The sequence below is a fragment of the Anneissia japonica genome, unplaced genomic scaffold (assembly GCF_011630105.1).
Source record: "Anneissia japonica isolate Jap-2015-1 unplaced genomic scaffold, ASM1163010v1 scaffold142_len1259957_cov175, whole genome shotgun sequence".
Taxonomy (NCBI): Eukaryota; Metazoa; Echinodermata; class Crinoidea; order Comatulida; family Comatulidae; genus Anneissia; species Anneissia japonica.
In genome coordinates this window covers 1,254,292-1,266,254 of record NW_022684560.1, presented here as the reverse complement: position 1 = coordinate 1,266,254, position 11,963 = coordinate 1,254,292, and the positions used below count along the sequence as shown (strand labels likewise).

The window sequence follows — 11,963 nt, the reverse complement described above, 5'->3', positions numbered from 1 at the left end:
AGAGAGTAAATAATACTGATACACTACCAAATATTGATTTTAGTACAACTTCATGTCAAATTATAGTTTCTAATTTTAGTTTAATAGAATGCACATATTTTAAACACAATTCACCCCAAGCAAGACCCTCAAAAATACAGGTGAGAGGCTACCTTTTTTTTTTTTTATTAAATGTTTATATACAATCATGAAAATGTTGTGCCTAGTGCTAAAACAGTGAACCACTTCGCGGCCCATCAACACCCAGTTTAACAGAAGAACACATCAAGAAAAGAATAAAAAAAAGGTTATACTTACATTTGGTGGTAATACCGAGCGAGCCAGGACAGGATCAAAAGCCTGCAAATAAAGCACCAGATCCATAATTTACCAATTGATTAACTGATTGATTGATTGATTGACAACGCGCCAAATAAGAGGTACAGTAGTAAATTGTAGCAAACTATTCCATCCGACAATCAATAATTGAATGGATGTTACACAGGTAAGTGTATTTTTTTTGTAATTGCAATCCCAAATCAAATGGTATCGTCCAAAATGCAGTACTTCACTGAGTATAATACACACGTAAATCAACAAATGCCAATAGGCTTCAACGACTTTTACTCGCTGTCCTTTAAATCATATCCGCTGCAGTGCATCACGAACTACATGCTTGTATATAGCCACTTTAGAGATTCATCACTATGCCTTGATATTCTATATTGAGAAAAATCCAAGAGCTGAAGTAGTAGTGGTAAGATCTAGGAAGAGACTGACTGGCTGAGCATGTTAAGTGCACAAGATGCGGAGATATGAGTCAGTGTCTCTGGTGGCAACTTATTACGGACCAGCAATCTAATTGACGTACGTTATGAGGGTAGCGAAGCGACCAGGTGATCTCATTACACACTCACAGGCATTAATTATGCCAGGTGGGCTATTAATATTTTGTATGTAATTTTTATAAATTTAAAGTTAGCATGACGATGATGGCTAAAGCAATGATGGAAGGTGAATGATGGTGATGGATAATAGTGATGAATGATGACATTTACAGTGATAATACAGAATAAGAACGAACAATAATGGAGTATACAATAATGGAATATGATGATGATGGTAAAGAATGACAATGATGATGATGACGATAATGATGATCATCAATAATGACAATCATTTAATCATGATGGTGGTGGTGGTGGTGTTAATGGTGATCATGATCATGAGATTATAATAAATGACAGTAATGAACTAATGGTAACATTAATGATGATGATAATGATGATGATGATGATGATGATGATGATGATGATGATGATGATGATGATGATGAAGATGATAATGATGGTAATGATGGTGATAATGATGATGATAATGATGATGATGATGATAACGATGACAATGATGAATGATGATGAAGATAATGATGAAGATGATTATACTGATGATAACTTAAACTAATGACCAGTTAAGTAGATTACTATGCAGTAGACTTGAAACGCATTCAATTCAAACTGGATAAAATCCAGTAACTACACAGATTACCAGTCAAAAGTCTACGCAAGTTTGATGGTAGTTGAAATTATGGTCATAGACCATCATGACAATGATAATAATATCAATTATAATGATAATGATAAAGAATGATGATACTAAATGATAATTGTGATATATGATGATGATGACTATGCAATGATGGATAGTCAAAGAGGAATCCCAAATCATGATAATGATTATTGCAGTCTGTAGGAAACGTTTTCAATACCTTGTTTAGCCAACCCCTTGACTGCCAATCATATAAAAATAAAATTTAATTTTTGGTCATCCTCCACCACAAAAAATGGAAAACAAGTTAACATTTTAATTTATTTTTACGATACTACAGTATGCCCTCCGCTTCTCTGAAATTTCCAAAAATAAGGAATACATTTCTTCCTTATTAAGAGCATTTATCAATCTCATTACTACAGTACTGTACACTGATTACATTCATCAATTTTTATTTCCTCCTCTGCCTAGATGCTTTTGGCAAAATCATTTTACAAAATAAGAAAACAATTCTTTTTCCGTCGTCCTCTGATGGTCTTATAAAAAAAAGTTTACTATTTAAACAGGGTATTAAAAAATTCTCGCTTTATAATGATGACAAAACTATGATGATGATGATAATAATAATAAAGGCAATGCTAATGACAATGACGATGGTGATGGTGATGATCATGATTCCAACAACTAATAAATGATTTTTAGTTTTTATTGTTTAGCTTTTCTGGAACATGTTGAAATAAAATCTGAGATTACCACAAGTAGACCACCTGAGCAGAACTGTTTGAAAATGTGACTAATCATTTGTCCCCATTAGTTTTCATTTCATTCAGCGTCTATCCAATCAAAGACAATGTCCATCAAATATCTAGGTCAATGTATATTTTAATGAATAGTACTGGTTTAAAATTAATTAACAATCAGAACAAGATCACATTACATCTAATAAATTACCCAGGAAATGAGCCAATTAGGCAAGCCGAAAAAGAACATAATTATTCTACTGCCACCTCAATCAATAACTTGAACATTTCTTTTTCATAAGAATTTGTAATTTCAATAAGTCTATAATTGTTTTCAACTGAAAATTAAAATAAGAAAATATTTTCCTTTGTCAATTAATTAATACAGTACCATTTAATCATTTTGTATTATTTTAAATCTATATTTTTTTATACTTTTAATCTTCGTAGCATGGAAGACAATTTTCATGACTTTGTAATGATTTCATGACAATATAAATTTATTCGGATTCTGATTCATATAGTCTTTGCTCAGTTGTGTGGGACATTTTTCTAATATTTTGTTGTGAGTTTTATTACAGCATAAGTGGTTTTGTTTAAAATGAAATTTGATTTTAGATGTTTTCTGGACTTTTTGCATGGCAGATACAGTATTTTTTTTTTTTTAAGGTTTGTAATCTAAGTGGCAATCTTATTATAAAACCAGGCTGCATGTACCGAGTCAATACTATATGCAATCCACACTTATACACACTTCAAAAGCTACTATTTAAGCCACATTCATATAGCATACAAATCAAAACTTTCTCCCCCTCTCAATTTCATGCCTCTGGGTAAGCAATAGAGGTCAGGTAAGTTTATATTCAGTATTTTTATAAAATTATTTTTTTTTTTTTTATTTTAAGAAAAATAAAAATATTTAAAAGTAGACACCGAGTGATACATGATTCTCATGCATTTTATCAACATACAAAATTTGATTCAAAATATGTCCTCTACTGATAATTTGTAAATGTATAGTAATTTGAGCTACTGTATCTTCCAGTTGAAAATAGTCTCCATTTTCCTTAATCGATGTTCCAAAACCAAAAGCATACAAATTCCTAGATGAATACAGTATGATGATAACGAGAATATTAGAAAAAATTACATAGAGAAATGCAGTAAAAACAAGATCTGAATCAAAATGTATTGATGATGACTATTTGAATAAATTATTATTTTGGAATATTATTAATCTCTGCAATGGTAGAAAGTGTATTATAGATATTGATTGAACATAGAGTTGTGAAATTAATTTAAAGATCAAAGAAACATGATGAGATTAGCGCCAAGTTCTTGCACCTCTGAAATCAATGTTATTGACTTCTGTACACTTGCATCTGTGCCAAGCCTCTAATACGCTGACACTAGTAGTACTATACTTAATGTACACCCCTATAGTCATTACTTTTTTCGATAACTTGTACAGTTACAGTGCTATCGATTCTGCACTTACAGTACTGTAGTTCGCATAAAGATGCACTGTCTGTAATGAGCTCAACAATTTAAAAATTCAATTCTATATTTAAATTGCCTAATTTGCATTATAAGTGTAACTAAAAATTAAATGTGAAAAATGTCTCTTCCAATACCTTGTGTACTCTTTTGAATACTCATAAATTTAATGATTTTTGTAGTAAAATCCCTGTAAATCAGTGAAAATATTTTATTTCTGTTTGGAAGTACAATAACAAAATTTTATCATTGAGGATTTTCAAATTTCTTTTTTTTTTGGCAGACAGTTCATCTTATAACTTTCTTAGTTACTACTAAGAGGGCTTTCAACACTTTCTCAATTGGGTTAAAGAAGGATGTTTCTAAATAATTTTTGGAATTTTCATGTATAAACTGAAAATTAATTGGCCTATTTTTCAATTTGAAGATTTTCTAATGACAATTTTGTCATTCCCATATTCATTTATGTTTATACTGTATACATGTTTGCTTGATAACAGACCATGAGTCTGAAATAAAGTTGAAAGATAAACATTTGCAAATCTTCTCCATACAATTAAAAAAAAATACAATGAAAGACAACAATTTATAAATAATACAGTAATAGCAATTAATAATATTAATATATAATGTGGTGACATATTAATAAAGTCAAAAGGCTTACGATTCTGAAAATGCAATTACCTCTGTTCATTCAGAAGTTGTTATAATTCCATACCTGGATAAGAGTAGGGCCTAAATACTTTCAAATCTAAAGAGCCTTGTTGATATAATTTATAACACACTGTAGGCCTTCATACTGTATTATGACCCTCATTTGTAGAATTAACAAAACAGTAAATCCAAAAAAAAACAACTGACATTTAGCAATGAGGCAATATGTACCCGCTGGGAGCCTGTGCGGATTAACGCAATAAATCTATCAATATAAAACCATACTTGAATGGCAGCGTTGACAAACTTTATCGATAACAAGATGAAAGGACTGTATACATCAGTTATGCTTAATCATGTTTTTTTTTATTTATTAAAACATTATTTTGTTATTAGGGAGATTTCACAACCTTACGAAAAAGAATACGTCATTATCAATATCGTCATTCATGCCTAAAATGTTCTTGACAATATGCTGTGTGAGCTGAATATGATCCTTAATTCATGCAAAAGCATGAATCGTTTACGTTGTTGCAACAGATCTGCTACTGAAGGGGAAGGGTTGTCCAAAAAATTTATGGCGTATTCGGTATTCGTAAACGTTTTCGTAAGCTTGCGAAAGCTCCCTAATAAATTAACAGCAAGCATATTACCATGATAGAATTAAGAATGCAAAATTGTGAAAAAAAAGTTACTGTATTGTGAAAATTTTTATATAAATTTTGATTTATTAGATTGAATTATTAAAATCATGTATCAGAAAAAGTGTGAATGGTCGATATGCCTTAACTTTTTACAACTCAACTGTGAATTTTTTTCTTAAATATGATTTTTTTTAAATGCATATTAAGGCTAGCAAAAAGAGTTTGCCTTTTTTTTTACCCTACTGTAGTGAGGCCATATCTCTACCATGCTAATTGAGTTGCAGAATCATGCAAATTTGTCAATCTCAAGACAAAGTCAGGTGATAGATGAGTTTCAGTAAACTATCCATTAGCGACACAGGCTAGACTACAAATCATATTATCTCAATCTTCCAGAGATTTCTCGGAATATCTAATAAAAACTTATTTTTAATTATTAAAAAAGGAAGTAAGTGATATTTATCTCTATTTATCATGACATCTAGATTCTAGCTGATAAATTTTGAATCCATAACTAAAGAACTTTCTAATATATGAACGATTAGGAGTAATTATTACTTAAATAATGTGACCGTAAACATGCAAAAATACAATCTGACACTTTGCAGTTAGACAGAATGCACCCATGTTCCCTATTTTTGTATAAATTACAATTAAATTTTATCATATAAAACTTTAAAACAAACACAACTGAAGTAAAATTAATTTTCAGTAGAAGACACTACTGTATCGTGTCTGTTTTATAATGATGTATTGGCTCTGATTAGAATATTCCTTCTAAATATGATTGATATTTTCTGCTTTTGAAGGGAGTTTTATCCATAGGCTGATAGATATTCTTTCTGGTTTCAGTTTAACACTCTATTCTATTTTTGAGAATTATAACACAATGTTTTGATAGTTAGAAAAGATGTTCGTAGGAGAAGGCATTATTGAAACAAATCACAGGTCCTGTTCATTATAGAGAGTTAATATTTTTAGAGGGGTTTTAATTGGGATGGGAGGTATTTATAGCTGAAAGGATGTATTCTAACCAACCACAAAGTATTCAATAATATATGTGATATACCTTAAAAAAAAAAAAAAAAAGTGCAGAATTAATGAAATACCAACGCACAAATTCTGTACTTTGCTTTCAGGTTTGGTTATTATTTATGCAAAGTATAGATGTCAAAATTCCAAAATAGGGTAAGTTTGAATGAATTGATTATAACTAACAGAAATTCAAATGCGCTAGGTGAGGAAAATAAAGGCAAGTTAATGGAATTCTTGAAATAATTTTCTTTAATTATTTCTTAAACCATAATTAAGTGAGTCGGGAACTGAAATTGAAAGAAGAAAAGAATACAACATAGGGAGAGCTTGAACATATCTTTTTATTTTGCCTCTAGAGACAGAAATGTAATATGAGATGTTTCAATGAGAAACAAAGATAATTGAGAGGAACACATAGTAGATTAAGCAATGTAATAACTATACTTGTTCATAAAAAACTAGATGGCTTGTCTGACAAACATCATATACTGTACAAATTACTGGGTTGAGGGTATGTTCAAATTATAGCCAGAGGTGATCTAAAGGCTGTACTATGTCCCAAGACAAAGTCAAGGGACATACAGTAGTCAGCCTCCATAACACTAAAGGCTACAATTTGAACTATGACCCGGTTTCATTCACACTATGTGGCTTCAAGATACTCTTCAAATAATATTCGGACAGCTTATACTTAACACGTTGACTGCCAGACCTTTTTTTAAGGTTCCTTCCCGGGTGCCAAAACAAGTTTACATGTACAAACATACTTTTTTGAAATTTTATCTATTCATATATCATCAAAATGATGTGTCTAATATAAATTGGCGGGAAAATATTATCAATGGCGCTGTGATAGAATTTTCTACTGACTATGCCAAGTGCGAGTTATCTTGTCCGCTTTTTACATGGGTTAATATATGTTCAAAGGGCGCCCCCCCCCACCCACTTGTACCACTCGAGTGTACTACCGGCAACATAATACAACAAACATGCGTCATTTGTATGTTATCGTCTAAGTGTATCTTCCCCAAACTACCAGCCATTGAGTCTGTGGTTCTACAATGTATAATAAAGAAGTTATAAACGCTAGAATGTTACTCCGATTTTGACGAGTATACTCGTCCCTGGCGCCCAAGGCAACACCCCGTTGGCAAGTATACACGTTGCTGGCAGCAAACGTGTTAACTTGTTTTTTCGTATTATCACTGGCTCCTGAACTCACTAACACTTTTAAATCATGTTCATCAACCAGTAAAAATCTGGAACACTTTGCCATAATTGTTATTCCTATTAGCTAGCCTACCAGTACGCAGTGTGCAGCAGAGCGATCGTCAGCTTTTACATAGGTCATCAGCTTATATAAAACTTGATTAAAATAGAAGAAGCGCGCACTCAGCAATAGGCTCAGCTAACGAACAGCGAGTAGGGCAAAACATAAAGACAATTGACCAGCTAGGAGAGCATGGCTGAATCTATTGCCCGGCTTTTAACCAATCAAATGCCTGGAATCTATGTCGGTAAGAACATTCCAAGGATTAGACATCCATTCTACAGTTGTATTCTTTTTTTGTTATTGTCATTCCTGAAATTTTGTAATTTAATTGAATAATAAAAGGAAAGCAATTAACATTGATAGATCAAATTTATTTACTTTTCTATTTTTTTCTTTCAGGCACATGGCCAAGGATTACCAATAGCGACTAAATCACCGTCAGATAGCATACTGGCAAATCTCTTCACAAGACAAACATACAGAAATACATATACTAAGTCTCATAACAAGGCTTTGTATTATGGAGTGGAGTTGTTTTGTTGTGAGAAAAAATCCTGGAAACTGACACTGACAGGTTTTGCAGGAACATCTTAACAACCACTCAAATATTCTTGACAACCTGCTCAGAATGCCAGACTGGCATTGCATATAGAAAGGTTAAAGCATGGACGAATTTTGGCAGCCAGTAGTCGCAGTGATTTAAGCACACAATCCTTTGATTAGTGAAGACAAGCCTTTTAACTAGCAAATTACAGCTTCACTATAAACAAGAGTGGTTTAACTTATTATAGCCCTATGGTTTAATTGGCAAGTCAAATTGGCTAAGCAGTTAAAAAATACACACATAATATCAGCTCTGGTTTGAGTTAGCATGGTAACGTATGGTTCCAGTGATAGAACAAGTCTTCTCGGATAAGGACTATAAACCTTAGAGTTAGACCTAACAATTGGCTTAAGTGAAAAAGAACGAAGTGCATCTTTCGAGACGAATAGGGTGTTACCCTGGTGTTCTGGCCCATACAGACCCTGTTGTGGACAGACAAGTGTAGCTGGAACTGTTATACCGGGTAGCTTAGACGTAAAGTGACCCTTAAGAGAGGTGAAGAGAGTTACTGTACAAGCTAGTCCACGCTTCAAGACGAGTAAAAAGTGCTATTATCTAAGTACATTACATTATTTTACCTGAAGAGCAGCTCTTGTACGACCAAGTCTCTGTAGCCTGATGTCATCTACATCTGGGCATTCAAGAGTCACAGCAGAGCTAGCACCAACTTCAACATCATTCTTAATAACTACTTCCTCTTCCTCCATCTTCAAAACTGTATTCTAAATTCTGTTATAAGTTATAAACAATAGAATATAAAATATGGTAGCAAAATGTATTAAAATGACTTTTAGCAGGCTGAAAGGGCTGGGAATTCTTGAAAGCTGTATCTACAATGTACTACAGGTCTCCACAAAACAAGTTAGGCCACGATGTAATTAACACCTTGAAAATCAGGAAATAAACACATGTGTTTGTTTACTTTTACAAATAGGCTTTACATACATTAACCAGAATTTTGTTAATTAAAAATTTTTACTTTGTTATTATTAATTTTTGGACTTAATGCCCATTTCTTGAAATTTATGCATAATAATAAAATTGCATCACTAAAAACAAATTCTCATAATCTCGAATGTTCTGATGAGGACAGTATCATGGAGGAAATATCTCCCATGCTTAAATAATGTACACAGTGGCATAAGTTATTAATATTATATGTTGTAAGGAACTGAAAGTCATCAGTTTGAATTACGCCTCAGTGTTTAACTTTTTTTTTTTGTACAATATAACTGAACATTAAGACATTTGAGAGCTGTTTGGCAAAAAAAATAGAAGAGCAAATAACATAAAAATGTTTAAATAATTAGAATGTTCACAAAATTAAAATGTCTTAAAATAGAAAAAAAAGACTGTCTTAAAAATTGGGGAAAAAAAAGAAAAAAATTGAATACCAAGACGTGATTGGAACATGCCCTATTAGTGATAACAGCAGTATGTACAGTCCTTGATATTGGTGGTGCACTGCACAAAACAAGATATATTAATTAATAAATCAGTCAGTCGAGTACTTCTAGAGCTCCTCAAAGAGAGAATTTTTCAAATAATTAGATAAAATATTTTGTACAAAATTAAAATATCTTTAAATTGAAGAAAAAAATACTTTAAAATTGAAAAAAAAAAAATTTGAATAAAAGACGCGATTCGAACTCACAGTGTTTGGTTCCTTAGAACCATCATATGGAACCGTCACATGGACGGCACAGCTAAACCGACCGTGCCATCCATATGACGTGTATAAAAGTGGTAATGACAGTAAAACAGCCCTTGCTGAAACCCACTCAGTTCTGAAAAAAGCAGAGTCAATCAAAGCTAAAAAAAAACTTGCAATACGCACATTTATATTATTTCTTTTTAAGTAAACACACACATTTCAGGGGCGGATCCAGAGATGTCCAAATTTTACCTCTCAAAAGGGGGGGGCCCCCTAAATCCGCCCCTGCATTTTTTAAATTATAATTATCAGTATTTAGATTTTTTAATGAATCAAATTTGACTGAAAACATACTATACAAAATGCATTTCATACATCATCCTGTTGAGGTTGAGTGATTGGTTTAGAGTTTTTAGTTGTAAAGAAGTAAATAAAGCATCGGTAATGTGTAAACAAATCTTGCTTAGGATTATTGATGACATAGCACCTGTAAAAGAGGTCTGCATTAAAGGACACACCGAACAATGGATAATAGACAATATTCTCCTTAACATTCGTCAACGTGATAAATATCTCAAAATGTAAAAGGAATAGAACTAAAAAGGAGTATTACTTAAACTACTTTAGACTTGGAAATAGGATTCAAAATGATACCAAATCAGCTAAATCAGGTTACTTTCGTGATAAATTAGTTGAGTGTCCTACATTTTAAAGATATATACTTTTTTGGACGGTCGACGGAGGCGCACATCCAGTCTCCTGAATTTTGAGTTCCAGGTTGGAACAACTGGACCTGCAGACTAATTAAGTGTGTTTCGTTTATCATTTATTAAAAAATAAGTATTTAAATTATTAGGCCTATAGGCTAGGCTACTTGGACCTAGGCCTACCTAGTTTTACATTTATTTAACATACCAAAATAAATTTAAATTTATTTTCTTTCTCTATGAACATACATACCGCTATTAAAATTTAAATGTATTAAATTAAGAAATTACTGGAAGAAAACAATATAAATCTTGAATAATTTCTTTTATGATGCAGGCTAGACCTGTACTCTTAGTCTTACTATCTTTACGTTCATTAAATTGAGAGGCTATTAGAAATGCCTCGGTACAGTAGGTAGGGACCCGAATAGGAAAGAGGACTCGGACTGGCAGGCGTAGGCCTTCTAGACTAGCCGCCTAACTATCTATGGCCTAGGCCCTAGCCTAGCTAGGTAGGCTTAACAAAGAGAGATCGATGCCAATTGTGAAAGAATTAATAGCTTTAATTAAAAACTCTACTTTGACTTACATAACAAATCTATCTAATATGCACACATATTTTCTTATCCTTAAAATTTGTTCCGCAAAGATGAGTAAACTGGGAAATGTTTATTGGGCTTTCGTTATTGTTTACCGTAGTTAATCTGCCATTCCTGAGAAGAGAGAATAAAATAGAGGGCGACTTTGAATTCAATTACACCTTCTTTTTATAAGAACCAGTAAATTTTTTCCCAGGCTCAGTGTTCTTACTTTTGGGCCGATTTCAGACTCAAAATTTCCTTAATTTGTTCTTATTTACACACACTTTTCAAACATAGAATTATTATTTTACAGTCAGTATATTACTTTACAGTATTTATAGAGGGTATCACATAGTAACACCTACTGCAAATGTTGGTTTTCTATTTTTTTTTTTAAAGTGTAATTTATTTTGCAAATTATTTTTAGATTTGGATGTCACGGGCCAAAGGAATTTTCCAGGTACTTTGCTATATTTATGGACCTAAGGTAAAATTCTCGGATGCTTTTGGCTGAAGGCCCCTGTTGGCCGCCCATTTGAAGTTTTTTTTTTTTTTTTTTTTTTTTTTTTTTGGCAATTTCACATTCTAATACAGCACACTAAATTCATTCCACTTTTTGCATCAAAAGATTAATAAAATATTTTGCCAAACGACGAATTAAGACACTTCATTTTACTATTCTTACTTATTGATCTTATTTCTTGCTTCTGTAAAATCATCAAACAAAAAAAAAACAACAACAAAATTCACATTCGCCCTGTCACAGACAACCGAGTGCTCAGAGTCTGCGACCAAGATAGTGGCCCCAAGAGACGGAGCAGGCCACACCGATGTTTGAATAAAGAGAGATAAATTATTAAACAATTATTTGTTGAAATAAGTGGGTTTTAAGTAGTGACTTTAATGTGTCCAAAGATTGTGCTTCTTTTATTATTAGTGGAATATTGTTCCAATTGTGGGGAGAATGTGGAAAAAAGGTACTGCTACCGAATTTTTTTTTTTTTTAATTATGTTTTAAAAATAGGCCTACACTAATTTGTTTGG

The 11,963-nt window shown here is 32.2% G+C and overlaps 1 long non-coding RNA gene across 1 annotated transcript; it reads right to left on the bottom strand.

Moving 5' to 3' along the window:
* Nucleotides 1-292: 292 nt before the first annotated feature.
* Nucleotides 293-11,059, bottom strand: LOC117107012. The gene is made up of 3 exons (XR_004445180.1): nucleotides 10,928-11,059; nucleotides 8,556-8,706; nucleotides 293-339 (listed from the first exon to the last, which is right to left on the bottom strand). It is a non-coding gene; the product is annotated as an uncharacterized LOC117107012 (long non-coding RNA).
* Between the last annotated feature and the right edge of the window lie 904 nt (nucleotides 11,060-11,963).